The 16,602-nt window shown below is 38.8% G+C and overlaps 1 long non-coding RNA gene across 5 annotated transcripts in view; it reads left to right on the top strand.

The window, feature by feature from the left end:
• The window catches only part of LOC141376557 (uncharacterized), a 51,974-nt gene that overhangs the window by 937 nt on the left and 34,435 nt on the right, over positions 1 to 16,602 (top strand). The window contains exons 2-5 of one of the 5 annotated variants that reach the window (XR_012387060.1): positions 283 to 415; positions 526 to 1,978; positions 8,333 to 8,543; positions 11,700 to 14,569. This is a non-coding gene — a long non-coding RNA (uncharacterized lncRNA). Of the gene's footprint in view, positions 1 to 280; positions 416 to 525; positions 1,979 to 8,324; positions 8,544 to 11,699; positions 14,570 to 16,602 lie in introns of those variants that run through there. The other 4 variants (XR_012387063.1, XR_012387062.1, XR_012387064.1 and 1 more) reach the window with 4 other exon arrangements.

Below are 16,602 nucleotides of genomic sequence, written 5' to 3'. Positions count from 1 at the left end.
ATCTTTTAAAGTTTTCCTACCTAAATAAGACGTTTAAACCACATAAAAAGTTATATTATATTATAAGTTTTATATACACACACACACACACACACACACACACACATATATATATATATATATATATATATATATATATATATATATATATATATATATATATATATATATATATAAAGCGAGTCAGTGAATTATAATTAACATCAGTGAAAGTCAGTGAATTTAAAAAAATAATAATAATGAACACATTTTTCTACTACATACAAATGTGTTTTCGTTCAGCCAAACACGACAGCTCCAAAACTGAACCGAGATGAAGCAAAAGGAAGAGGTGATCTTCTGTCTGACATCTGTTAAGGCGCCAAACTAAAGAAGACGACTGGGGTCAATGACAGAAGTGCACTTGTTCTTGAAAGTAAGTCGACTGGACTCCACTCCAAAATACAAGTCATTTTTGATAAATAATATTTGAATTATTGCATTAATATTTGATCAACAAAACGTATTTATTTATTTTTTTGACAGAGGCTGGAGGTCGAAGTGGTGGAGGAGGAGGAGGGGGAGGCGGCGGAGACAATAGTGGTGGTGTTGGTAGAGATGGTTTTGAAGGTGGCTCTGGTCCAAAGGCAATGGGAGGGTTGTTCAGTGAAGCAGTGCCTAAATTACGACCCGTCGGTGGTCAGTTTCCTTTTCAAAAACTGTTTTCTTTCAAAGTTGCGAATTTATGCGCAAAATTTAAAACAAAGATTCTATCTCGTGTGTTTAAGGCAGAGGTCACCAATCTCAGTTCCTGCAGGGCGGGTGTTTCTGCTGGGTTTAACTCCAACTTACCTCAACACACCTGCCTGGATGTTTCAAGTATACCTAGTAAGACCTCGATTAGCTTGTTCAGGTGTGTTTGATTAGGGTTGAAGCTAAAATCTGCTGGACACCGGCCCTCCAGGAACAAGTTTGGTGATCCCTGGTTTAAGGGAATTAAATCTTTACATTACAGGAAGCTAACATGATATATGAATAATAAACATAATCATTTCTGTGGGTTGAGAATCCACTTTATCTAAAGTTTCAAATCAAATTAAATGCATAAATTATGCAAATTCATTCATTTTTTCATTTTCTTGTTGGCTTAGTCCCTTTTATTAATTCAAGGTTGCCACAGCGGAAGGAACCGCCAACTTATCCAGCAAGTTTTTACGCAGCGGATGCCCTTCCAGCCACAACCCATCTCTGGGAAAAATTATGCAAATCTTTTAGTCAAATTAAAATGCATTTGATTCATGATTTTTATGCATATTTCTAGAGTCTTGTTGTTTCCATTGAACATTTTTTGCTCTCTTTTGTTTATTTATTTGAAAATCGATCGCAAAGCGTTCAGCTTTGCATCCACTTGGCTCGTGCCCTGCAGTACCTCGAGGTCTGAGTAATTCTGAAGAGGACGGCTCCAGTCGTGGTGATGGATGTCGCACCTCACCTCCCGAACAGCAATGAAATCATCGTCCCTCACTTCCAGACGTCTCCAAACCATCAGTTCCAAGCAGTTCCACCCTAAAACCCACCAACTCCGCTCCTCCTCCTCCACCGTTCAATCGTGCTGGCAATCGTGGACCCTCTTCAGCTCAACAGGGCTCTGGGCAGAGTCGCGACAATCCCTTTCCACCACCACCACCACCTGTAAGCAAAGGGCCTCCACCTTCACCTGCTCATGAGGGGACTCTTAGACATCCTCCCCTTTCATCTCGCTCCTCTTCATCATCTTCAATTTCTTCTGGAAATGCACCTCCACCACCTCCACCTTATCGTCAGCCGCCTACTGCAAATGGTGACCCAGCCCCGGAGTTGCCACAGAGGCAAAACTCACTTAACAGGAGAGGCCATGGTAATGCTAATGCCCGTAACCAAGCTCCACCTCCTCCACCACCTTCCCAGCGAAACAGACGCCCCCCCTTCACCAGCTCGTGATCCAGTGGGACCAGCACAGGTAAAACATCTTGAGATGAAAATCAAGACAGGCCTAAAGGCCATTTTGCACTAAACACAAAGCAATAAAGTGAGGCGAATCACCAAAAATTAATTTACATCAAATTTATGCCTCGGCATAAAAGGATAGTTCACTCAAAATTGAAGATTCTTCCAACATTTACTCAACCTTGACTTGTTTCAACGCACTTGTTCTGTTGAGTAATGGAAACCTTTAACCTTTGACTTTCGTAGTATTTGTTTTTCCTTCTATGGATGTAAATGTTTACATGTTTCCAAAATTCTTCAAAATATAATCTTTTATGTTTAGCAGATGGTTTGGAACAAGTCAAGGGTAAGTGAGTGAGTGAGTGAGTGAGTGAGTGAGTGAGTGAGTGAGAGAGTGAGTGAGTGAGTGAGTGAGTGAGAGAGTGAGTGAGAGAGTGAGTGAGTGAGTGAGTGAGTGAGTGAGAGAGTGAGTGAGTGAGTGAGTGAGTGAGTGAGAGAGTGAGTGAGTGAGTGAGTGAGTGAGTGAGTGAGTGAGTGAGTGAGAGAGTGAGTGAGAGAGTGGGTGGGTGGGTGGGTGGGTGAGTGAGTGAGTGAGTGAGTGAGAGAGTGGGTGGGTGGGTGAGTGAGAGAGTGAGTGAGTGAGTGGGTGGGTGGGTGGGTGAGTGAGTGAGTGAGTGAGTGAGTGAGAGAGTGAATGAGTGAGTGGGTGGGTGGGTGAGTGAGAGAGTGAGTGAGTGAGTGGGTGGGTGGGTGGGTGGGTGAGTGAGTGAGTGAGTGAGTGAGAGAGTGAGTGAGTGAGTGAGTGAGTGAGTGAGTGAGTGAGTGAGTGAGTGAGTGAGTGAGTGAGTGAGTGAGCTTTTAAACATGACTTCGGATTAAGTTTTCCACTTTTGTACATTGTTTTCAGGCCCGTAGCCAGTGGGGTTCGGGTGGTTCGATAGACAGACCCCCCTTGACAATGTCCAGAATTCGCCCCCTATGAGCTCATTTGTCCCAGTTTTGACAGTATGCCATAATAAAATGTGAAAATAACCAATAGAAGAAGGCTTTAGGAAGAATAACCAATAAAATACCAATAAATGAAGGCTTTTCTTTTTTTAAATGGATTAATTCTGACTGAGCAAATGAGCTGAGCAGTTATTTGCATGTAGGCTACAGTTTTTAATTTAAAACAAGTTTTACAGATTGCCATTTTTTTGTTTGTTTTTCTGTGATGGATGATAATAAATTAGCATTTAATTTTTTTATATATTTTTAAAATTCTAATCTCATTCATTACATTATTTATGAAACTGTAATAATACAGTTTAATTGTACATTTGTAAATAAAAATACCTTTTGGTAAACAAAAAATACAATTGCATGATAAGCACTGCAAATCAGCAAAACGATCAAAATATAGGAAATATTTTTGTTGCATGAAAAAGTTTGGTAATGATAACCATCTGACAAACTAATCCAGCACAAATTTTGCTTAAAATGTCACTAAAATGCAGGATTTGAACCTCATAATTTGAGGCGAATAACTACAAAAAGGTCCACTTTTTGAGAAAAAAAGAACCACTCCTTTTAGGTGTCTGGCTACAGGCCTGGGTTTTATGTAAGGTTTGATTTCTGGCTTGAAGGCTTGAAACCTTCAGGGTAGTGTGGATGGAACATGTAACTTTAGCAAAACTGATGCGTTTTAAAACTAAAACATGTAAGTGTAAACGTGGCCTAAGTTTTGAGAATTTGTTTAATCCTGTAGTGTCCCTTTTTATATATAGTTATTTGTTTAAATACATTTTACATAGATAAATGCAGGCTGCAATGTCAATATGTAATATAATATGTGTGATGATAATATAGTGCAGGAGACGACCTAGCATGATCTTAAATTTTGTCTTTATGATGTGTGCAACTAACACAGCCATTATTGACCCAGAGAGGGACGGGGTTGAGCAGCAGCTCATTAGCATTGAAAGAGATATGAAGCAAAAAAGTGTTTTTGACAGGGTAAAAAGAGTGTTTATTTACTCCACCATTGAGAAATATAATTAAAATAAGTTAGACTTGTCATGAGGACCCTAAACAGAATCCAACACAAAATCAACAAAAAGTCATTTTTCGCGATCCTGCAAAATAACCGAAAAAAATCGAAATAATCTCATAAAAAAAACAATTCCAAACCATATAATCAAAATATATTTATTTCAGTTTGGACTTAGATGTTGCGTGCGCCCTCACAATCCTAACATTACATGGAGGGGAACATGTTTTACAGCCTGTGCAGTAAGCAGCGGATGTGACGCACTTCAGACTGCAAAAGAAACTGGGAGCAAACATCTAACAAACAGAGCAGTGAAACGGACAGAAAAGCAAGCAGCTTACAATGAAGGAGATTGGTTAAGGATGATGGCCACTGGATTATCTGAATTGAAGGACATCATTTGTGCTTTACATAGCTGGTATTATTATGTGCTTCAAATCGCTAAATTATTTTGTCTCTTTCCTTGCTGTAGATGAGAGAAAACACTTCCCTGTCATTGACGAGTTTTACAGCAATTCCTGTTTTAGGTGTATTATGGTAGGAGAAGCCCTAACAAAATGTCCTGAGTGAGGTGCATGATGTCAGATGTCAACTTTTACATGACATTAAAGATGCCTGATCCAGCTAATCAAGTCGAACGGGATAACTAGAAAACTACAAGTATTTGTTGGAGCAAGGCTGGAACTAAACTTTCTATTACATTCCTCACAGTATTGTATAGGAGTGGGTGGTTATGAACATTTTTCCTGCATTCAAATCATGTCGGAAAGATTGTATTCATAGGTTAAATGCACATGAACACCACCACTAACATAATTCTGAGTGGAAAAACTCAGGAATTTATAAATCCTTGAGTTATTGAAGTCAGCAAATTTGTACTTTTGTCGTTTACACTATAAATGTGGCCTCCACAAATATTTAAGACATTTTTTTTTTTTTGCAGTTATGATCATATAGAACATATAGAGATGACAGTGAGTAAATAATAACAGAATTAACATTTTTGGGGGGAACTAACCCTTTAGAAACCAAGTAAAAACAATACACTGTTATTTTGTAGATGTAGATAAAATCGTGTTGAGTGTCATGTGTAAATTGTACATCGGCATCTTGCTGTGACCAACGTGATGTGAATGCACCTGCAATACATTCATTCATTCATTCATTCATTTTCTTTTCGGCTTAGTCCCTGTATTAATCTGGGTTCGGAGGAAACCCATGCAAATGCAGGGAGAACATGCAAATTCCACACAGAAATGCCAACTGACCCAGCAGAGGCTCGAACCAGCGATCTTCTTGCTGTGAGGCGACACTGCATCGCCGTTTTTATATATAAATATAAAAATGTTTTCCTGTAAACAAGGTTGCTTTTAGACCTATACATTTTAAAAATCATTCCAAATACTGAAGCAGAACGAGACAATGTAAAAAACAAACAAAAAGTTCAAAAAATTATGAAAAGGAATAAAAACAAAACAATAAAAATATACAAATGAAATGAACAGTGCTTTAAGCATCTTCACTGTTAGAATTAAACTTGATTTGTTTCTTATAAAGCTACAAAGTCCTTCAGTCAAGAGAAGCGAGAGACTTTTTGCTTGTCTTTTTTTAATTAATATTAGGGCTGCATGATACTGAAACAGTCTGACAGCGTGATATTTTGTTTTGCTAGGATACATATTGCTATAGAAATATTATTCAATAGCTTTATTTGAGAATATTTCAATCATTTAGATCGACTGGGATGATCAAGTGTTTTATTTATTAAGTGCATCTGCATAAAATATAATAAATTAAAATCATACGACAGAGCAAAATTAAAAGTTAAGTCTAAGAGTATTCAAATACAAAAATGTAACGATCAAACGTGAAATAACATGGTCATCAATGTAAAAAATATCTTTAGGCAATATTATAAAAGAAGGGTGGCACAGTGGGTACCGCTGTCGCTTCACAGCAAGAATGTCACTGGTTCGAGCTTCCTCTGGGTCAGTTGGCATTTCTTTGTGGATTTTGCATGTTCTCCCCATGTTCGCATGGGTTTCTTCCGGATGCTTCAGTTTCCCCCACAAGTCAAAAGATAAAGAAAATGAATGAATAAATTATAGAAAGAATATCTTTATATTTAATATTTAATAAATAATCTAATCCTGCGATTTGACTATAGCAGATACACACCTTGCACCATTGTATTTTTCTATCGTTTTAAGAGCCAAACATTTCCAAATTATGGTTTCACTTTCAAATGCGGTTAAATGTTCAACTCTTTATGTTCATTTATTACGTATCAGATGAGGGTGTGTGTGAATAATCACTAAGGGTCACATTCATTTGCTTGTATTTCACCATTTTGGCATTTTTTAATATACACTTAGGCATGGGCCAGTGTAAGATTCTTATGGTATGATAACCTTGCACAAAAATATCACGGTTTCACGTTATCATGGTGTGGAGATAACTGCTCTTAAAATATATTCTTTTTAAATGTCTGGGTAAAAAACTACAATAATTTCCCCCTTTAAAAACAATGGGCTCTATTTTGACGGTCCATGCGCAGAGCGCAAAACGCAGGGCGCAAACGCTTTCAGGGCGTGTCAGAACGCATTTTTGCTAATTTACGGACGGGAAAATGTGCTTTGCGCCAAGGCGCATGGGCTAAAAGGGTTGAGTTTATTTTCTTAATGAGTTATAGGTGTGTTTTGAGAATAAACCAATTAGAGTCTCATCTCCCATTCCCTTTAAGACCCAGCTGCGTCACGCCAAGAGCGCATTCGCTATTTACAGGACGCAAAGTAAGTCTAAGTGGAAAAAATTAGCATTTCACAAGCAAACAGTTAACAGTTGACAGTTTTTTTAACAGAAAACTGTTAAACAGAGCATCTACTGCGTGAGAATGAGAGATAATGGAACTACTTTCACATTCGCTCTTGGATAGGGAAACCTTTACGCACAGACATCAATTAGCCTATAAATGATTAATTTTGTTTGTTAAGCGCAAAGATTCGTTTCAAAACTATTTTTAAATTCAGTTCTAATTTCCAGCAAACGAATAAATGAACAATAATGACCAAGTGTGGTCAAAAACCTGAGTTATTTCCAAATACACCTGCCATGCCCCATATGGTCTAAAACCTGACAGGTGGGCAAATCTAAGCTTGTTTTTAATAAAACAAATATAAATATGGATATAATAAATAATACTGCTAATAATAATACCATTATACAAAAGCAAATTGTTATGAATGAACTGAAAAAGCCTCCCGAGATGAAGAAGACATAAAAGCAGTGATTTTTCATATTTATGTAGGCTAGAAAATAATATGTTTTGTAATATTTTAATCCTTTATATTTATATCCTATATCTATTCTTATTATATCCTATATATATCCTTAATATTTACATTTTTTCATATGTAAAGATATTTGACTATTGCTCTCTTGTGCGTATTATGCAGTGCATAAGCGAGGCGCAACTCTGCGCCGGAGTTTAGACCGGGTTAATTTTGGTCTAATGAAAAATCTATTATGGTTTCTGAAAATAGCAACGTGCCAGCGGTCCGCCTCAGAACGCCTTCCTTTTTAAACCAGAACGCCTATGGGCGAACAAATGAGCGCTAATGCATTTGCTATTTAAACAGCGTAGCGCAACGCCTCAAAACGACTCTTGCGCCAAGCTGAAACTACCAAAAGACTATTGCGCCGCATCTTGCTCCACACTGCGCCGGGTGTATGATAGGGCCCAATGTGTTTTATTTTTTGAAATATTTAAAACATTTTGTAGCAGTAAACATGTCAGGCTGAGTAAAAAGGCATCTTTGGATATCTTTTCTGCTGGAGCTGTTGTCATAAAACAAAAAAATAAAAACAAATTTTAAACATGCTTGGGAACGGTATTCCAGAAATTTTGGCGGTTTTAAAACCTTTACTTTTCCAAACCGCAGTATACCTTGAAAACAGATATTGTCCCATGCCTATACACAATACATGCTTTCAATAGTTTTCATGTGAAACTGAGCTTTTTCAAGGAACAAATGGAATATATTAGTGCAAGATTACTTGAACAGGGGCGGGAAAATGACACATTGACCGTTTTATCTTGATGAATGTTTTTTATAATCGTTAAAGCGGACAATCGAAATTTCGATTTCATTGCACAGCCCTAAATTGAGGTTTTACTAAAAGATCTGTTAGTCTTCATTCCAGTTTAATTCTCTTGGCAGTATCCTTCTAGAGTTTATGATTACACAATTTAATATTTGTGATTATTCTTTTAAATGAAGGCTTTAACAAATGTAAAATGGCCCTCATTTAAAATGACGTTTTTTTTCAGCTCCTCAGGTTCCTCCTCCTACATCTCGTACTGATATTCGGAAAACACCACCTCCTTCGCCTCCTTACCGCGGTGGCCCACAGACCTTCTTTGAGCCCCCGAGTTGTGCGAAGGCTCCTCCTCTGTCTTCTTCAGGACGTCAGTCTTCAGCACATGCGCCTCCTCCACCTCCACCTCTCCGCAATGGACACACGTCTTCCGCCTCAAGATCCTTTGCTGGTGAGTTTCATTTGCTTTATTGATCATGTGATCTCATCATTTTGTTTGTTTGCTGATTTGTTTGTTTGTGGGAAGTGTTTGTTAATCTGAACTTTGACTCTAGCTGTTTGCTGAATTGCATTGCTGTGTGCATCAGCTCATGAAAATAACTCTGCAGTCAAATGAACTCTCAGTATTTCACATTTACACAATATTTCCTTATTACAGTCATCAACAAAGCCTTCTCAGAACACAGAGATGTGTTGGCAGATAATGAAAAATCATAAAATCAAGGTCATCTTTTTACTCTAGATTCAGTAAATAATAATAATAAAAAAGGTTGATATAGTTTATACAGGCGTCCTGCTATAACTCAAACCAAATAAGTCCATTTGTGGATTTCAGTGTTTTTTGTTGGTTTACATATACATTGTGGTTTATATTATGATTACACAATTATATATACATGTTGGTTTACATACACATTTGCGATGATTCTGCTCATTATTATGTGTTTTCAGTGTCTTATGTTGATTTATTTAACATAGATCTGGGCCGATAAAACGGTATCGATATTTATTGACCGAACACCATTATTAATAATGCTAAAAAGATATCGGGATGAAGTTTTGGTGTTAAACGCTATAGCTTTATTAAAATGTGGCTGTTGAGCATGCGCCTTGGAAGGAATGCCAATAAGCTTAGAGTTATTTCCAGTCAAGACCCATGGCTTAATGGGACCCAAGCACATGTGACGTGCACGCATTTTCCAGGTGCATCTAGTTGAAAACATTTCATAATGCCAGATGCGCACCACGATTTATGTCAGTGGAACTAACCAATCTGCTCACAATTTGTATGCAATATACACATTTCAGTGAGCATAGCAGACTTAGACAAACACAAAGCATCCAAACACTGCAGTGCTTTTTCATTATCTTCATAAATACAAACTAGTATCCTTTACTAGAAAGCTCAGATTATCATCATTTGTTTTGTTAATAGAGTTTACTGTGTGATTATTATTTACTCTGTGATTATATATATATAGACACCTTACAGATGTTGATCAACCATAACGTTTGCTTTGATTGTTCAGCATTTATACTTTATTATTGCACACACTTTAACAATTTATTTATAAAATTTGAGTCTCTTTTGCACTTATGTTTATTTTATAAGATATAAGAGATCAGATAAACAGTGTATGAATTTTTGTAGTTTTTGACTATTAAAACTATTTGCCTTAGTAATGTTGGTAAAGTTAAAATAAAATGGTTAAATAAAAAATTCCTTATATACCTTCATAGATTAAAAAAAAGAATAATTATCGCTACCGAATGATATTAAACATTATATCGTGTTTTTTTTTTCTGCATCGCCCAGCCCTAATTTAACGTCTTACTAGGTGTGTAATGGTATATGTATTCTATTACATATAAAAAATACATTCCAAAATACATATGTGATGTATTTTATTAATGTAAAAACAATTTTATGACCAAAACAACACATTTATTCACAAGGAGTTCATTTGGATGTCAGACCAATGTTAAAACAAAACACATTACAAGAACAGAGCAATAAAAACAAATATCACATGACTATAGTTATTCAACCCTGGATTTGAAACCTGGATTCAAACTATTTCCACATGCCAATCAGAAACAATAACCACTAGAGACTAAATGACTTATCTCATTCATACAACCTGGGGTATAATTTCTTGATTTGTGTAAACATTTTTTTGTTGAAGTTGTTTCAGAGCAATACCTAAAAGCAATCAGGTTTCACTGTAGAGACTGGTTCAAAACATTTCAAAGCCTCGACACATTTGATTTGACTGTTTTAGTGTGTCATGAAGCCTCGCTCTAACCCACCTCTAGTGACGGTTTGTTTCACATGCTCCCATAATGAATAGTCAGTCCAAACGTGCATCACTGAAGTTAGACAGAAAAAACTACAGCTGTGTAACAACTTAGCAGCCATTTACAAAGAAAATAATAGAAAATAATCAGAAATAATTCTGCAATGTTGCCATTGTCATTTCAACTTGGTACACAGAAGCTCTCATGCAACTCTTGCCCCACCTCTGATTTCTTTTGATTGGTTCATTGTTGTGTAACTGACAGTAATGAGCAGCAAGGTGCTGCAGAAGACGTGAATAGTCACGCATGTCTATCAACCGCATCTACATAGAAATCAAGTGAGTCGTTTTTCTCTATTTACATGCACAAGATTAAACAGTTGTTGTCTGCTGCACCCTCTGCTATGATGGATCTCCAGTCAGTGCTGCAAGTTCATTGAAGAGATTTCAGTTTAGAAGCCTGCTTAATTTATACACAGTTAAGATGAATTTATTCTTTTGCCTGGTGCCATATCGCGCACCTCTGCTGACTGTGCGCACATCTCATGAAAGGGACAAGGCTTTTAATGTTGTGTCTGACGAAAACAGCACAGAAAAGAGACCAAGGCTCCTATATTGTTGCCACATAGACTACGTTTCACGCTTTATGTAGCTAAAATACACTCACCGTTCACTTTATTATGTACACCTTACTAGTACTGTGTTGGACCCACTTTTGCTTCTAGAACTGCCTTAATCCCTAATGGCACAGATTTAACAAGGTACTGGAAATATTCCTCAGAGATTTTGGTCCATATTAGCATGATAACATCACGCAGTTGCTGCAGATTTGTCAGCTGCACATCTATGATGTGAATCTCCCGTTCCACCACATCCCAATGGTGCTTTATTGAATTGAGATGTGGTGACTGAGGAGGCCATCTGAGTACAGTAAACTCATTGTCATGTTCAACAAACCAGTCTGAGATGATTCACGTTTTATGACATGGTGCATTATCCTGCTGGAAGTAGCCATCAGAAGATGGGTACTCTGTGGTCATAAAGGGATGGACTTGGTCAGCAACAATACTCGGGTAGGCTGTGGCATTGGCACAATGCTCAATTGGTGCTAATGGACCCAAAGTGTGCCAAGAAAATATTCCCCACACCATTACACCACCAGCAGCAGCCTGAACTGTTGATACAAGGCAGGATGTCCTGCTTTCATGTTGATGCCAAATTCTGACCGACTATCCGAATGTTGCAGCAAAAATGGAGACTCATCAGACTCACACAGAACTGCCACTCACTGGATATTTTCTCTCTTTCAGAACTCTCTCTGTAAACCCTAGAGACAGGGGCGCCTGCAGGATTTTATTGCAAGGTACGCACAGACCCCTCCCAACCCATACCCACACACCTACCACCCTCCGGCCACACATACATACCCACCAACAACAAAACTAAAGCGCATTGTGTGACAAAAATACTCACAAACGGTTAATAAAAATATGACAAAACCTTTCTTACCTATTTGAAGTTTAACCTCCTCCGCCCTTCATATCGAACTGTTAAAGCACTTCCTCATTGTAATATTCATAAGGGCAAGTCCAGTGAGCCTTTGGTCTGTCATGGTGTTGCGTAAAAAAAGTCTTCAGGCGCCTCAGTGCACTGAAAGATCGCTCTGCAGAGGCCGTGGACACTGGCATAGTTAGGACGACTTTCAGTATACAATGCAAATATGAAAAAAAATTCCGGCGTGTTCTTTAAAACCTCACAAATGTCACTGCTGCTGCGTGTTGTATTATTAAACTGCCTCCACAGCTCCAGTTCAACATCAGCACTCTCTAGATTGGGCATCAGTGTTCCGTAGTCGTTTTTGATCTCGTGCCACACTGTTTCGGATAATTCTGACGATTTGTCCGCCAGGAAATACTGGCCTTTCAACCATGGTAGTGCCAGACAAACTCGGTCTTTCACTTCATATTCAAGGTGATCTATGAAGGGAAGAATCAGATTGCGTCGCCAGTATTCATCTGGGGCTTATGTATCAACGCTGCGTACGCACAAAAACTTTGCGTACGCCAGGTTTCAAGCTCTGAATGGCTCACGTTTGGATTTACTAATGATGAAATGAACGTGTGAATGTGCGCAGCTCCACGCCAGCTTTATGGTTGGCGTACGCACACTTTTTGTGCGTGCCTGTTTTATTTCCATTGGCGACTCCTAGAGGCAGTTGTGTTAAATTGCACTCTACAAAGTGTCTGAGCCGTGTAATGGCAGCTGTATGAGACGGGTTCATCTAGCAGGTATTAAAGGTTTCCATACCATACAGTTGACCAACATTAAAGTGGAATTTGCAGCGGTCGCCTGTTTTCCCAATGTAATCTGAGCGATCTACTGCACGCACATTGCTATAAAGACACTATCTGAAGATGAATTTGCATATGTGAATCAGAAACATTTGTATTCAATAAATGTGCAAATAAAATATGATGCACAGACTTATTAATGATTCCTACTTGTCTTCCCTGTGATTCATAGTAGTCAAAATCTGATAGGAACCGGGGGGGTTAAATTCAGCAGACGCTGGATTTGAACCAAGTTCATGCTCGAACGTGTCAAAACATGATGACATGCATTTACTAGCTGCGCCACTCAGACTGGCATAAGTATTAAAACATTTTGCACCTATACATCTCACTATCTCTTTTTTAAATCCAAACAGTGCGATGTTCAGACCTAACTGTGTGAACCGCATCAGCTAAACTCTCCCCACTCTATTTTTTTCTTTTGTTGTTTATTCCGGAGGACAAACTTCCAAATAACAGTTTTTCTCCGGTCTATCTCCGAAAGGAGCACCTCCCATTCACATTCTGTTCAAAGTTTCTCTTTTTGCTTGCTTTTGCCATTGCTTTTTCAGTTGGTTTTGCCAAAGTAGAGACATTAGCATATTCATAAGGGGGAGGAGGCAGGGAGGGGTTTTGTGCTTGTGCATGTTGCGCTTAATTTCACGTTTATTCGCATGTACAAAGAATATGCGAGGGATTCGGCGTACGCACTGTTTCATACATCTGAATTTTTTCTGCGTACGCACATTTACAGCTTTGTGCGTACACAATGTTTTAGTATGATTTCCACGCAAGTCTTCGTACATGAGGCCCCTGGTGATGCTGCTGGTGTGTTTGACCGCATTGTCTGAATTGTTATTATGCGAGGGACGAAGGATTGATGTGAAGTTTGGCAGTCAGCTCCAGCCTTGATCCCACATTTTTCAGAACGTTGCATCTTCCCTTTTGTTTTGAAGCAGCGTCACTAACGCACCGGCATTACTTGCAGCACTCGGAAGATCACAAGTTGGGTTTTGCAAACTGTTGCTAAGAGGCGTCAGATATTGTAGTAATCCCTGAATGACAATAATGCTGATAATGAAATCGAACGACTCCATTGTTCTGCCTAGAGACATCGCTGTGTTGCAGGTCCTGGGGTCGCCCTCAGTCTTCAGTTGATCCATTGTCACATAGATGTGCTGGTAGTTTTGGATGACAGTGCTAATGCACACATCACGCTGAGACCAGCACGAGTCTGAAAACTTTTTTAAACGCTGTTTTGTGCTGCTTTCACCTAAAAAGATTTGCAGCCGTTTTGGTGAAGCTGTTATGAACGACACAATGTTTTGTACAGCATTCAATGTATTTCTAACCAAAGGGATGCATGTTGAGTGCACTATTGCCAAATTAAGCACATTGTTTCTGCAATGCACGTAAGTGGCAGCAGGATACAGCTGTCACGACTGTCAGTAACCACCTGAGGTCGCTGTAGTTCAATGGACTCAGAGTATGAACTACAGTGCCCAAAAAGACTACAACTCTATACATACCACGCGCATACACCGGAACACATACACTGATTGTATTCATAGCTGTCTCCATTTTTTGTTGATTATCTGGACTATATATTCTATCATTCCACCACTGTTTGTCATCGCGTCTTTTGTCTTTCTTGTCTCCAGTTTCCAGTAAGTCTGATATTCCGAGTTGTTGTTCCTGATCTTGTTCTTGTATCCTGTTAAAGTCTAGTTTGTGTTAATCTGTCTTAGTTTCTTGTTTTGTTGTTTGTTTGTTATTTTGCTACTTTGTATTTTGGATTTTTTGTCACTGTTTCTGCACTATATTATATTAAAATCTGCACTTGAATCCGCAACCTTTTGTTCCCGTTCTTTTGTTTCTGATTTGATCACGCTAAACGTGACAACAGCTGTTTAATGTTGGCTTTAACACCTCGCACCTTGCCACTTATGTTCCCAGCACCATCATACCCCTGTCCCACCATATTGCAAGGTTGTAATTTCATTTGTTGTAGCTTCTCCAGCAGTGATTTTGTTAGCGTTTTAAATTGCTGATGTCAGCTGTTTCATCCGACAGCAGAGAGAACCACTGAGCTTGTTTGCATTTCTCAATAGTTGTGTTCTGAATCTGTTTCCCACACAACTCAATGTTTTTTTTTAGGTATTTGATGCCCACAGTAATTTGCATTTAAAGGTACAAGCTGCAAATACTGTTTTAAAGTTAAATTACCAACTGCACAGAAGTTAAGAAACGCATGAAAATTGCTGCGTTTGTCTCTATGACCTCTGAGAGGTATATTTTACTGTCTGCAAATATTTAATTAAATCAATTATTGCTTTTACACCATACTTGTTGCGTTCTGTTGTTTCTTGGTGGGAATGATCTAATGCTGTACAAATTGATTGCGTCTTTCCTGTACACACACTTAAAAAATCTGCTGCACGTTACTGAGAGCTCCGATGTGCTGGAGTGGACAGGTGCTTTGTGACATTTTTTTTCACATTACTCCAGTCACTTAATGGCTTTGTCTGGAGAGTCATGACGCCGGAGGAGAAAAGTACACAGAGCACACAAAACAGACCATCCTGTGATAAGCTGTATTTCAGGGTTGGATATAAAGTCTCATTAAAAACTCATCAGGGATTTTCCTTTGTTTCCCAAAAATGGATCTTGACGGAGCGATCCAGTCTCTGGGTGGTCTGAATCTACTCTGCAGTGCAGCGAGTTTAACGCCTTTTATTGTTGTAACCGGGCAGCAAGTAGCAGGTACCTGTGGGCTGGTAAAAAGGCAAACAGGAGGTTCCATGCGAGTAGCGGGTCCATAAGTAACGGTTCCATGCGAGGAGGCCGAGCAGCTTGCTGCTGGATCGTCTAATGAGGGCTGGGCCTGAAGTTCCAGCGGCTCAGGTGCTGAGACTGCGGTCTCCACACCATGTGGGTAATCAATATTGGTCTCATTATTTTTAAGCCTTTTGGCAAATGTCTTAATAAAGTTTAGCTGTTCTAAGGAGCGTTTACTTATTTCGAATCTTGTTTTAAACAATAGCTATCTGAATTGTAATTTTTTTTCAAAACTAGAGCCAATAGATTTCTTTTTATCCATCCCCCGCCATGCAAGAAGGCTACATACACTTTAAAACATCCAAACGCACACTTTAATTTACTCATATTTTCGCTTGCTTGTCATTTTATTGTAATGTACACAGTTTATAATCAGTTTAAATTATGTTAAAAATGAATAAATAAATAAAACAGCATTAATTCGTGCCCTCTCATGGCAGGTACGCACAGTGCGTACAGCCGTACGGCTGCAGGTGCCACTGCCTAGAGATGGTTGTGCGTGAAAATCCCAGTAGATCAGCAGTTTCTGAAATACTCAGACCAGCCCATCTGGCACTAACAACCGTGCATGCCAATTTCAAAGTCACTTAAATCCCCTCCCTTCCCCATTCTGATGCTCGGTTTGAACTGCAGCAGATCGTCTTGACCATGTCTACATGCCTAAATGCAATGAGTTGCTGCCATGTGATTGGCTGATTAGAAATTTGTGTTAATGAGCAGTTGGACAGGTGTATATAATAAAGTGGCCGGTGTGTGTGTGTGTGTGCATATATATAATCAGATTCAAACCTTAAGATTCATCACAACATGTCATAAATAAGAATGAGATCTTATCAGAGCTTCAAATTCTGGTAGCCTGAAGTCCCGGGCCTATTGTTTTACAGCCCAGCTACCAAAGTCCATCTAAACCGAGCTCAGCTGGATTGATATCTAGATAGCCCGCCGGCCATGGTGTAGATAGATTTTGGTAGCTTGACCGAAAAACAATAGCCCCGGGACTTCAGGCTATCAGATTTTGCGAGCCCTGTCATTAGCTCATTTGCAT

This window comes from Danio rerio, chromosome 11 (assembly GCF_049306965.1).
Source record: "Danio rerio strain Tuebingen ecotype United States chromosome 11, GRCz12tu, whole genome shotgun sequence".
Taxonomy (NCBI): domain Eukaryota; kingdom Metazoa; phylum Chordata; class Actinopteri; order Cypriniformes; family Danionidae; genus Danio; species Danio rerio.
Note: the sequence above shows the minus strand (reverse complement) of the source record. Positions and strands in the feature narration are given on the sequence as shown.